Source organism: Pseudophryne corroboree, chromosome 4 (genome assembly GCF_028390025.1).
Source record: "Pseudophryne corroboree isolate aPseCor3 chromosome 4, aPseCor3.hap2, whole genome shotgun sequence".
Classification (NCBI taxonomy): domain Eukaryota; kingdom Metazoa; phylum Chordata; class Amphibia; order Anura; family Myobatrachidae; genus Pseudophryne; species Pseudophryne corroboree.
Window position 1 is genome coordinate 439,084,578 of NC_086447.1, and position 13,447 is coordinate 439,098,024.

The window sequence follows — 13,447 nt, forward strand, 5'->3', positions numbered from 1 at the left end:
CAGTATGTGACTTTTCTATGTGTGTCTCTGTGGATATCACAGCATGGGGTGACCAAGTACTGTATTTATGTCTTATTTTTCCATCTAACATTGGTAGCTATATTTGTCTGCCTTTTTTTCCTTTTGATTTTGGAAAATTCCAGTTTTATACTCAATTCTGGGATGATCTATCTCTGGATGTTTCTGGATATCACGGTGTGTGATGAGTTTGTGTTTTATCTATTAATTTATTTAAACTATAATCTCTCAAATATAATCTAAAAGTGGGAACACACAAGGCGATAGTTTAAACTATATTGATAATTTTCTCCCTTTTCAGCGATATTGTTTCTAATCTCACCCATTGTGTACACACAATACCGTTAATGATGCGCATTCCCGTGGGATGTTAACAAGGGACTTCTGTCGTCTGTACATGCAGGTCAATTTTGACTATGGGATCATTCCGAGTTGATCGCTCGCTAGCTGTCGTGCAAACGCATAGTCGCCGCCCACAGGGGAGTGTATTTTTTGCTTTGCAAGTGTGCGAACGCTTGTGCAGTCGAGCTCTGCAAAAACATTTTGATGCAGTTTCTGAGTAGGTCTGAACGTACTCAGCCCTTGCGATCACTTCAGCCTGTCTGGTCCCGGAATTGACGTCAGACACCCGCCCTGCAAACGCTTGGACACGCCTACGTTTTTCCAAACACTCCCATAAACGCCCTCTTCCTGTCAATCTCCTTGCGATCGGCTGAGCAAATGGATTCTTCGTTAAATCCATTGCCCAGCAATGATCCGCTTTGTACCCGTACGACGTGCCTGCGCATTGTGGTGCATACGCATGCGCAGTAGTGTCCTGATCGCTGCTCTGTGAAAACCGTCACCGTGCGATCAGGTCGGTGACGATGCGTGTACAGGACGGAGGCAGGATGACGTCAATGAACTATATCGTTAGTGATATCGTTTAGTGTGTATGCACTACTTTGTTTGGCCGGGGTGTCAAGGAGCGTATCATTAGTGTGTACCCAGCTTTAGTATACTTAGGGGTCTATTTACTAAACCTTGGATGGAGATAAAGTAGCTGGAGATAAAGTACCAGCCAATCAGCTCCTAAATACTATGTCACAGGCTGTGTTTGAAAAATGACTGTTAGGAGCTGACTGGCTGGTACCAGATCTCCATACACTTTATCTCTGTCCAAGTTTTAGTAAATAGACCCCTTAGTTCATTCCACAGAACAATAATATGCAGCCCTGCAGAAGTCAGGTAATTTTTAGATAAAGAGTTACCTGAGCTCTTAGCATTTGTGTATAATCCTCTGCAGCTTCTGTCCATTAATTTCATTTTTTTTAATCATATCTAGAATGTGCTTGGCAGATCACCTTTGTCTTCAGCTTTAATTCCAGCAGCAGCTACAACACCACCACCAGACAAGGGTTCATATCTACTACCCACCTGCATTCCAAACAATGCCTGAGGATGAGGTGACGCATAGATATAAGCTTTCACCTCATGTCATCTTAGAATTCCCCACACAGTGGAGAGTGACCTTGAGCCATTAAGTGACATTTCAACAGCAATTCTACCTCTGAGGGACAGATGTACTAACCCTTAGTGAGTGATAAAGTGGAGAGAGATAAAATATCAACCAATCAGCTCCAGTCGTTTTTCAAACCCACCCTGTAACATGGCAGTTTGGAGCTGATTGGCTGGTAGATTATCTCCCTCCACTTGACCACTCTCCGAGGCTTAATACATACTGTATGCTGATGTCACAGTTTCTATCAGTGTTGCACTGTGCTTCAGGATCTCTTCAATCAACAGTCACTATGGTAGTTGGGATCTCCCAGACTGCCTTCAGCAATATCCTGAAGCCTATCTCAAGGGGCTACCTGGTGTGCCTCAGCTAGTTTGTACATATGCCTTTGGATGAGGTTTCTGTGGGTATAGTGCTTATAGCAGGCTTTCCCAACCACGGTCCTCAAGGCACACCAACAGTGCAGGTTTTAGTGATATCCAGGCTGCAGCACAGACGGTTAAATCAAAATAAGTGAGCTACTAATTAAGTCACCTGTGCTGAAGCCTGGATATCACTAAAACATGCACTGTTAGTGTGCCTTGAGGACAGTGGTTGGGAAAGCCTGGCTTATAGTGTAGTCGAAAACTGAAGAACTGAACGCACTATAATATGTGTAAATGCATACCTCCCAACATGACCCTCTCCAGGAGGGACACAATGCTCTGTTTCTGGACTTCCTTCTTAATTTATGATTGCCAGCACCTGTTTTTAACAGGTTAATGCATAAGAAAGGTGTTTCAGCACAGGTGATGGTAATCATACATTAAGAGGGAAGTCCAGAAACAGAGCATTTTCTCCCTCCTGGAGAGGGTCATGTTGGGAGGTATGGTAAATGCTTAAGCATGATATACTTCAGCCATGTTCACGGCACTTTAAACTTCCAGCACAGGATAGGAGGGAAGGAGGAAAGAAGGGAGGGTGAAAGGGGGAGAGAGATACCACACAATAGCTACTCCATGGTATAATGATAAAAGGTTTAAACCATACTTGCCTACCTGACCCTCTCCATGAGGGAGAAAATGCTCTGTTCCTGGACTTTCCTGGTAATGTATGATTGCCATCACCTGTGGTGAAACACCTTTCTTATCAATTAACTAGCTCACCACAAGTGATGGCAATCATACATTATCAGGAAAGTCCAGGAACAGAGCATTTTCTCTCTCATGGAGAGGGTCAGGTAGGCAAGTATGGTTTAAACACAATTTAATTTAGGATAAAAAATAAATAAATAAAAAAACACATAAACAGTAATGCCAGGTATCTGGTATTTTCAATGGCCCTCATTCCGAGTTGTTCGCTCGCAAGGCGATTTTAGCAGAGTTGCTCACGCTAAGCCTACGCCTACTGGGAGTGTATCTTAGCATCTTTAAATTGCGAACGATGTATTCGCAATATTGCGATTACAAACTTCTTAGCAGTTTCAGAGTAGCTTCAGACTTACTCGGCATCTGCGATCAGTTCAGTGCTTGTCGTTCCTGGTTTGACGTCACAAACACACCCAGCGTTCGCCCAGACACTCCCCCGTTTCTCCGGCCACTCCTGCGTTTTTTCCGGAAACGGTAGCGTTTTTTCCCACACGCCCTTAAAACGGCCTGTTTCCGCCCAGTAACACCCATTTCCTGTCAATCACATTACGATCGCCGGAGCGATGAAAAAGCCGTGAGTAAAAATACTATCTTCATAGCAAATTTACTTGGCGCAGTCGCAGTGCGGACATTGCGCATGCGCACTAAGCGGAAAATCGCTGCGATGCGTTGAAATTTACCGAGCGAACGACTCGGAATGAGGGCCAATGATCACAAATATAAATATAAAATATATGTAAAATGTTATTCCAACTTTTAAAATGTTAAACAAAGTCTAAAAAAATGTATGCAAATCATGCACAATTGTGCTATGCCTGAATAGTTATGATAAAGTGCAGAAACCTGTGATCCTTATAAGAAGGTCAAACCTGACCTATATTTAAAAAAAGCACCCAGTTAATGGTATTTAAACTGTGAAAAGAGGAAAGGTTTAAGTTTATATTATTTTACCCTTTTTTGCAGCAATTGCATAATCATGCTGTACTTTCCAGCAGCCAAGTAACACACAGCAGTGACGGACAGAGTGAAAAGTGGCAGCAGGACACACAACGCTGTGCACCGGACCATGTGTGGGCAAGGAAAAGGGGTACAGTCACTACTACTTCATTAAAGAAAATCACGTAATGCCTACTAATTAAAGATCACAGCATACTTATCCACTGCTGCAGTAGGACCTGATTGATTGACTATATTAACCCACTGACAGAAATCAACAGCAACATTCATCAGATAGGAGTTTGCCAGACACGACATGACTTTTAAGACTATACTACAACATCTCAGCAGGGTGTATAGTTTATATAAGTACTTGGATAGCAGGTCTCTAGACTGGGATCCGGTTGATAGATCTACAGTACAAAGATAGACAGTAAATAGGTGGACCCCAAATGCACGACATGCAAAAGGTTAACAGTCCACAGATAAAAGGTAGACAGTGTTTTAGGTCGACAGGTTCAAAAGGTTCAAAATGTCAACATGACTTTTCATCATTAACCATCACAAGGACTACGATTAGGAATAGCAACCTTGCCCAAATTGTAGCAAGTGAAGCGAGCCCGCAAGAGTACACATTTCCACTAATTTGTCTCACATATTGTGAAACATACAAAATAACACAAATAAACTTCTGCCAACCATTTTTGAGTCGACAATTTTCATGTCGACCTTTTTATGTTGACCTTTTGAATTTGTCAACCTTTTGACCCTGTTGACTTTTTGCATGACGGCCATATGGGGTCGACTATATGGTATCCGGACTCTGGGTCGACACCACTTAGGTCCACACCCATTGGTCGACAGTGACTAGGTCGACACTAGAAATAGGTTGACACAACCATTAGGTCGACATGAACAAGGTTGACATGCAAAAAGGTAGACATGAGTTTTTCAAATTTTTTTGTTGTTGAACTTTGTCATACTTTACGATCCACGTGGACTACGATTGGGAATGGTAACCTTGCCCAAAGCACCATGCAAGGGGACACGGTGCACTAATTGGGGTTCCCAGTCACTTTACGAAGAAAACTACACTAAAAAAACATGAAAAACTCATGTTGACCTTGTTCATGTCGACCTAATGGCCATGTTGACATATTTCTAGTGTCGACCTAGCCACTGTCGACCTAATGGGTGTCGACCTACACACTGTCAACCCTGAGTCCCATACCTGACTATATGACTATTTATATCTATTGAACCACACCACTGTGGACTTTCTCATAGCCACTTAAGCAGAGCTGTAACTAGACATTTTGGTACTCTGTGCCAGAAAGAGAATTGCCTGAGCGGGTTTAAGTCTTAATTCTAAGGAAGATGGCTGCAGACTTAAGAACAGTGGGCCAGATTCAAAGATGGATGCAGTTCGTACAGCAGTAGCGTTTTGGGATTTTATGTAAATAGATGCATTTTATCTAAATAGATGCCTCCTGCAGGCTTCTGCGCCCCACTGCTGCGTCAGAAGATGTGGCATCGGATCACTTGAGTATCCCTCAGGTTACACAAGATAGCCGGGCTGTTCACACTTCTGGGGCCATGAATCTAGCATCGGAAGACGCAGACCCTTGCCTCTCCACTCCCGGAAAACAGAGGTGACACGCCCTAGTTTTATGAATGCTGCCCAGCTCCAAATGCCTACAGTCTGTCAATCAGGCTGCAGCTTGGGTTCCCTGCATGCAAGGATGCAGGTCCCGTTCTTCGAATGCACAAAATGAGTCATGTGCATGTGTAGGTGCCCCATTATCAGATATGTGCATAATCCATCAGGCCCTGTGGGTGGGATAGTCTATAGCATGCCATCATACATCTTTTTATTAGCGATGTGCAGGCTCGGTTTCCTAAGAACCGAGGCCCTCTGAACTTTGGCGATCTATGGGAATCCAAGCACAGGCTCAGGTTTTCCCGCCTTGCTTGGATTTACAAACAAGGCAAAACATCATCTTCCCGACATGTTTTGGATTATAAGTGCTTCCTGTGGTGATTCAGGTGCATTTCATATCAGTGTTGGATGTAAGGCATTCAGAATAGATTACAATCAAGAATCAAAGCACACAAAAGGACACCATTTGATGGGCAGTAGCACCCACATGTCCCTTACTTAAACCCCTTTCTCACCTGAGTATTGGGTCTGACCCGAGATTTTTAACACGGCTACAACCCGTATCGGCCCCGGCGTTTCCACTGCACCTCGCCATGGGTTATTCCTGGGTTGGATCTGTTTCCACTTAACCTGGGTAAGCTCTGTAATAGCCTATTGATGTCATTAAAAATTTACTTTTTACTGTCTCAACAAGATGATGTCACGAAAAGGAACAAAAGGGAGGGTTGGGGCCTGCTCACAGCATTGCAGCAATGGAGACCGATGGAGACCCAGCTTGTTAACTCGCGTTTAGAGGCTGTTGCGATGGCTGCATGCGCCCAGCTTGTCTCCCAGGGATGACATCATCTTCCTGTGCCCCAGAAGCACCAATCAGTGTCTCAGATCGTTACTCGGGTCTGAAAATACGGGTAATGACCATTTCCACTGCACAATTACCTGGGTCATTACCGTGTTCAACCCAGGTAGCTAGCCGGGTAGGATTCCAGGGTCACTCAACCTGTGTTGTGCCGTTTCCACTTACTAAAAACCTGTGTCGATGCACGTCCCCATGCAAAAACACAGGTAAATTTAGCTAGTGGAAAAGGGGTATAAGTGTAAATACTGGCTGAGCTAGTTTTATATGTAGGCAATAAGCAAAACATTGTTGTTATTTTTTTTTTTTTTTTTTATAGGGCAGGAACATCTATATTGTATTGTCTAAGTGTGTATCACTGTTGTTGTACTTAACTGAGCATTAACCTTCCTACCTCTATGTCTGTCTGGTTTTGTTCTATTACTACAAAAAAAGAGAGAAACCACGTTGTGCACACAAAGTAACATGCTTCTGACGAAGGACCCGAAGGTCTGAAATGCGTAAAGCAGGTGGACATTTGCTTGTTAAAACACCCAGGGGACTTTTGTTTGAACACTCACCATCCTTGTGACATCTTAAGGACACCAACTGCGTTGGTGGATGGACCAGCTGGCTCCTATTTCCATCGTTTGTGAGAACCATTAACCCCTGTGGAGGTTTTGCTATGTGCCTCATTTATTTGTGTCTATTGGAAGTGTAACTTTGTGAATAAAAAGTTATCCTTTTAAAACAATGTTGCACTAAATTCTTCTCCCTCTTGAGTTACATATACTCCAGATTGGTTTCAACTTGGGAGGATGATGAGCAAGTTATACACTTACTAAATGTGAGTGTGATGATATTATTTTAGGTGCCATACCATTGATATCAAACGTTGTTGCACTAAGGTTGTTTCTCTCCTGCCTGATGTACAATTTTGCTGATGTGAATCTAAAAAGAAAACCATCTAACTGGAAGGACACTCTGACAGGTTTTACAACAGGAAAGATCTCTTGACTTCTATATATGATATTTGTTTTTTATTACACAAGTTAGTTTTGTGTGCGCCACGTGGTTTCTCTCTTTTTTTGTTGTGTAACCGTACCTCTCAGTTGGCGTGCCTCCACCCAAGCATATACACCCTGGCCTGTCTGGGGTAGCCGTCCCGTCTTTGGGTATTGGTACTCTTGTATCAGTGGTAGTAGTATCAATAGTTCTAGACAGGGAATGTGGACTCCTCACCTTATTAATCCATAGAACTCATCACGTTCGATTCTCTTCTTATTTTTTTCAGATCTTCCCTAAAAAGAATTCCTACATACCGAAGACCAGCTATTCCAGGTAAGTGGTTTATTTATACGATATACAGATAATCAAACCTTTTTTTCTTATGATAGACACCAGATTTTCATACTGTACCTACACACTTTTTTTTTTATAATAATAAAGGTATTTACCCCTATTTCACAATATGAATGTATGCAACACAAAAAATTAGAATCGGTTATATTAAAAATGTGTTAGAATGTATAATCAATATTCCTCCCCAAAATCACCTCAACCTAACTTCGGGCATGCCCTAACTAACAGTTTATTAAATCGGAATGCAGAATATGCCGTTGGCGGTGGTGCACAGTTGGGACCCATAACCACAATGGTGGTGCTTATATCCTAGCGGATAACAGTCCCTGGCTTTAGCTCAAAGGGGGACCCGAGTCAGTGTCGCTGACTCAGAGAACACTAGTCACTCTATCTTGCTACAATTATTTGGGGAAGAAGTGGACGCTGGAAACTTTTAACTCTTGAATGGCGCAAACCCGGGTTTGGTATTACTGTATCTCCCTAAGCAACGTGATGAGTCCTTCTGTGGTGTCCATCTACTCGCTTCCTCAAAGTATCTACTCCCTGCTAATCAAGTGAGACGGCAGCCTAATACATTCAGAGCTGCCAGGTTAATTTTCCCCAAAGTCATTTAGCTTTGTCGGTGGAGTGGAGTTGAATTATTTCCTGGCTCTGGTTCAACCTTCTAACCACTATCTGAAGTCTTCATTGGTGGGTCATAGAGCCTACAATGTACCCTATAGACCTTTACGCTATGCCTCTGATACTGTACGGACCGGACCGTTACAGACGATTAATGGATTACAGTTATGTGCAGCGGATATAATTGCCCCATTGAGCAGCCTGTGTAATCCCTCTTTAAGTTAGGTATTGTCTGCAGGGTCATCCGCTCCTACCGACTTACCACAGAGTTGGGTATGGTTTCCTCATATACCTAGGAGTTTAACCTGGATTCGGTCGGATAGTGGTCGACCAATTACAACTGGTGGACGTACTGTTGTCTCAGTGCGGACATGAACTCTTCTCTGGTCTGCGAGAGGACCGTGTTCCTGTGCTGATATTAGGACACAGTATGTCTGCCAATTTTGTTAACGCGGCTGTATATAGCGCTATAATAAGGACGGAGTCCTGACTACGGAGCAGAACACTGTAGACTAAAGTGCTGATTGGCTGCCGCTCGTGGCCGATTCAATAGCGCTGGATTTTAAATACTGCATTGGCAGTGGTCTCAGTCTGTGCTTGATGTGGCGGTATGCCATACCAGTGTATACCGGCCCACTTCGAGCACTAGATGACATTGTGTGTAACAAACAGCATGAGACCACACACACAGCAAAAAGGGTGGGGGTATGAGAGGTTGAGCAGACATGGACAAGCCCTTTAGTGAAGTGGTAGGGGAAGGTCACTGCTGTCAGCTTGCTGCGTGTGGGCTGGATGCTGTCAGTCATGTCTCAGGGCAGCGTGACTTTGAGGCTATACCTTGGTGCAGGAGGATGGATTTCTCCTTTTCTTCTCCCCATCTCTGTAATTGTGGTGGGAGGGTAGCGGGAAAGCAGGCAGATCGCTCTTGTGCGGTGGATTTAAACTGTCCGGACTCGGCATTGTGGCCGGCATGTGCCCTGACGTGCTGTGCCCTCTCATGCAGGTAGAATCAACACACACTGCTGTCATGGCAGGAGGAGATTTTCCTGCTGGCCTCAAGGATGATCTGCTGCGTGGCGTAGAAACAGCATGGACGGGCTGGAGTAGGACCAAACCAGGTGACAGTGTAACGGGGAAGAAGTGGCCGGTGAGGCGCAACAAAATGTTTTTCTTTTTTGTTAAACTTAATTGGCTTAATTAAAAAAGTAGGACTAAGCACTCGGGCCCCCATTTTTTGTGCCCCTATTCCTCGGGGCACCTCTGAACTGTGGTGCCTGGCAGGGGTGTATCTAGGGGTCAGAGCACGCCTGGCAAAGTAAGGGACTAGCGCCCCCCCTCCCCATTTAAAATATGGAAGTCACGTGTGCCAAAAAAGGGGACGTTAGCTGTAGGCAGGAGAAGAGGGGTTAGGGTGTAGGGACGGGAAGGTAAGGGTTATGTACCGGGGAGGGGGGATTCGGGTTAGGCACCAAGCACGGAGGGTTAGGGTAGGGGACAGGGGTAGTTTAGGGTGCTAACTTCGGGGCTGTCGGGATTTTAATGGACGGGATGCCGATGTCGGTATTCTGACCATCGGCATCCCATCCCTCGGCATTACATACTGAACCCAAACACAATTATACTACTCACGGTTATAGTATTCAATATATATATCTCCAGTTCATCTAGAGCTACAGGCGGGTCAGGATCGCGATGCAGGAATCCCGACACCACCTAAAATACCGGCGGTCGGAGTTCTGACCACCGGCTGGTTACCCCTCTTGGGTGGTGGTTCACGCCACCACCTAGAGGGGAATAGAAACCTGTGGCGACCAAAGATCGCCATCAGGCCCGAAGCGTGGCAAACACTGCGAGCCCGTGAGGGGACACGCGCTCGCCGCTGGAATCCCGGCCATCGGGCTCCCGGCGTCGGTCTCTCAGTGTCTGCCTGGATCTTGTACTTATCTCCTACAGGTATGTAATAACACACTAGCAGACAAAGCAGGAAACTAACCCTATTTTATAGTGTGGTTAGCTGTGAGAACAGTACAGTGCCTACAGGGCAGATACCCAGATGTCTGTCACACAGAAGACATGCTTAGCAATGTAGTGTCACTAGTCCCTTGTTAACTCTCTAGTCGCCCTCTCCTCAGTGCATCTTTTCTGTATCCCGGGTATAATAGTGAGCCAGACCCCACCCGCCACCAGTTTCTCCCCACACACACATGCACAGTCCGAGCTCTACACTTGGGTTACCCGCCTGCTGCTCATTTCCCCGGCTTTGAGAACCATCCGCCGCGTTCCCTCATCAGCTGCATGCATCACCTAGCATACACAAATCCCATGTTGGTAGTGCAGCGTGGTGGCGGAGGAGCAAGCGCATAACCCTGGTGGCTTGGTTCTTCATCCAGGGAGGCATGCTTAACAGTATTCTAGCGTGTTTCTTCAGTCCTCCGTACTGCTCAAGACGTCCGAGTCATGGAACCTCGCTGGACAGCAGGCAGCAGCGTCACTGTGCATCTCTGATTGTGGCTGCCGGCCTAGCATTGGGGTGACGAGTAGCCACTGAGGGGACCTCAGAGCAGGCCAAGCAGGGACCAACCCGCCATCCCTGCATGGATGCCCGGCAACGACCGCAGAAGGCAGCAGCGGCAACCACTGTTCTTGTCTCCGGGGTCCGGCACGGTGTCTTGGACCCCTGAAACAAGAACAGTGGTTGCCGCTGCTGCCTTCTGTGGTCGTTGCCGGGCATCTCTGTGGGTGGGGTCTGCGGACACAGTGAATCTACCCCCTGGCTGTGGGTGGCACCGCCGGGCCGCGCCCTTCCACAGCTGGCGCCCCTGGCGAGAGCCATCCTGGCCAATAGGTAGATACGCCCCTGGGGCCTGGTATAGATGCCCCCTCCCTCTCACCGGGCCTGAAGGTAGACAGTGTAAAAACAGAGGGGAGAGAGAGAGAGAGGGGGAGATGGAGAGATGAAGCCAGCCGGAGACACACATAGTACAACAGAGCAGAGGTATTTTATGGGGGCGGGCACTTCACGACATTAGGCCCCGCCCCCTAAATAACTGAACATTGCGGCACTTTCACCGGGAGCCGGCCAGGGCAAGCAGGGTAGGGGCAGAGCAGGCCGGGTCAGGCTTGATATATCCCACCTCCTGCTACATCCTCGGTTTCTGCAGGGTGGTTTCCAGGCTGGGAGGAGGAAGTGGAGCCACTGCAGGAGGGGGCGGAGCCACTATGGGGGAGAAGGTGGCGCCATGGAGGAATCCGTGACCACACAGTCAGATGAGGAATCAGGAGGTGCTGCACGCACATCAGCTGTAAAGTGCATCAGCTGTATTTCCGCTCCTCTACTTCAGTTGATAGGCGCCTCTCTCATTTTTGCTGGGGGGCAAACTGCCCCTTTGCCCCCATTCCGACATCCCATAGGGACAAGAGACTATTGCAGTTAGAAGCCTCTTGGATACACAGAATGAACTGTGTGGCTCCTTTAGGACTCAACAAAAGTTTATCTTTAGTTTGTTTTATATAATATGCGGTTATAGGATATAGCCAAGTGTCCAATTGGACACACAGTAACTTATCTTTATAAAGTGTTGCCCTCTAATTTAAATTAAGGGCATGTCTGCGTTCATCCCTGGCCTAATGTAATTCTAAACATATATCAAGGGAGGCTGCTGAGAGGTGCTGCGGCTGGCGAGGTCGCCCAAAGATGATGTCATTCATGTGGCGGCAGCTGCGAATGTAGAGCACTCACTCTCATTTGTAATCATGGAATGCTAGTTATATAAGATATGTTTTGTACTGTTATCACTTGGCTTTTTGATAAAGGTCCATAGGACCACAACGTTGAACAAACTCTAGTGTGTTTGCAATCCTCTTTACTGTGAGTGCCATCGACCTGGATGTGATATGTTGGTGTGAAAATACCCAGGAGGGCACCAGGGCAAGTATATCGTTTAATTAAGGTGAGTGCTGACTTAAATGACTCTCTCTCTCTCTCTATATATATATATATATATATATATATATATATAGCTATATGGCCAGCATTAACCCTTGGTGCTCACCGGTGTTGTGCCTGCAGTGTTGCACAGAACTCTTCATACACGGCAGCATTATCCCTTTACTGGTGCACACTGGTGCTGTAACTGCCCGCAGTGCAGCCCAGAGCTCCCAATATAGCATTAAATCTGGGTACACATAGGTGTTTTTCTTTATCACTGCCCACAGTGAGCATTGATGCTTTATTGGTGCACGCTGAGGCATGCCACTATTATTGTAAGTGCAGTGATTCACAACAGTGTGTAAAAATTTTTTTTTTAAGAAAACCAAATAAAATTATAAAAAACAAAAAACCTTGTGTGTTCAGAGCCAGGCTGTGCCACTGCATTCATTATTTAAGTGCTGTGAGTGACAGTGCGAATTTGTTGTCAATTGTTAAAAATCAGAAAAAAGGGAATTTTGTTTTGTAAAACTTGTGTGTGCTCAAGGCCAGGCTGTGCCACTGCATTAATAATATAAGTGCAGTGATTCACAGCACTGTGTAAAATAATAAACATAAAAACAACTTTTGTTTGTTCAAACACAGGCCGTGCCGCCAAGTTAGTAATATAAGCCCTTTGAGACACAGAGTGAAGTTGTCAATTGTTAAAAAACATAGACAAGGGTTTTATTTATTTTTGTGTGTGGTCAGGTCCAGGACATGTCACTGTGTTAATAATACAAGCACTGTGAGTTGATATGGATCACGATCAGTCGATGGAAGAGCAGGAGCCGCTACCAAGTACTAGTGCTGTGGCTGCTGACAGGCATGAGGATCGTGATATTAGTACTTTAGTAAGGGCATCTGAAATCAAAACAATACTTTACAATGCTAAAGAAAAACATGAGTCTTTTCCACATTTCATTAGTTGCTACTTCAAATGGTTTCAGTAGCTTGCATAAAACAGAGAGTATTTTCCAATATGCTGGAATAAAGTACATTCCCTCTTCTCTCCCTATGTTATAGCTTCTGGTGTAGATTTTGGTGTTTTTTGCTTTTCCTCCATTCACTGAAACATATAAATGGTGCAATTCCAACTGGTTACTAACTTACTACCTCTTGCTTTAGTTGGTGGCATGGCAAATGGAACTGTTCTTGCAGCCACTGTAATCTTCTACATGTGGTTCCTGAATGAATGCTGAAATTGTCCAGAATACTTTCAGGCCACATACAGCATCTCCCTGCTACCCAACCTGCGCCGGCACCCTGTAAACGCGGGTAGTGGCAGGACTGCGCACTACTCCATTCGGCTGCTCCCTGTCCTTCTGTTGCACTGCAAGTGGAGAGCAGGCATATGCACAATCCTATGAACATACACTATGCAGCAATTTATAGCCCACGATGCAAATGCATTGCAGGCAACTGT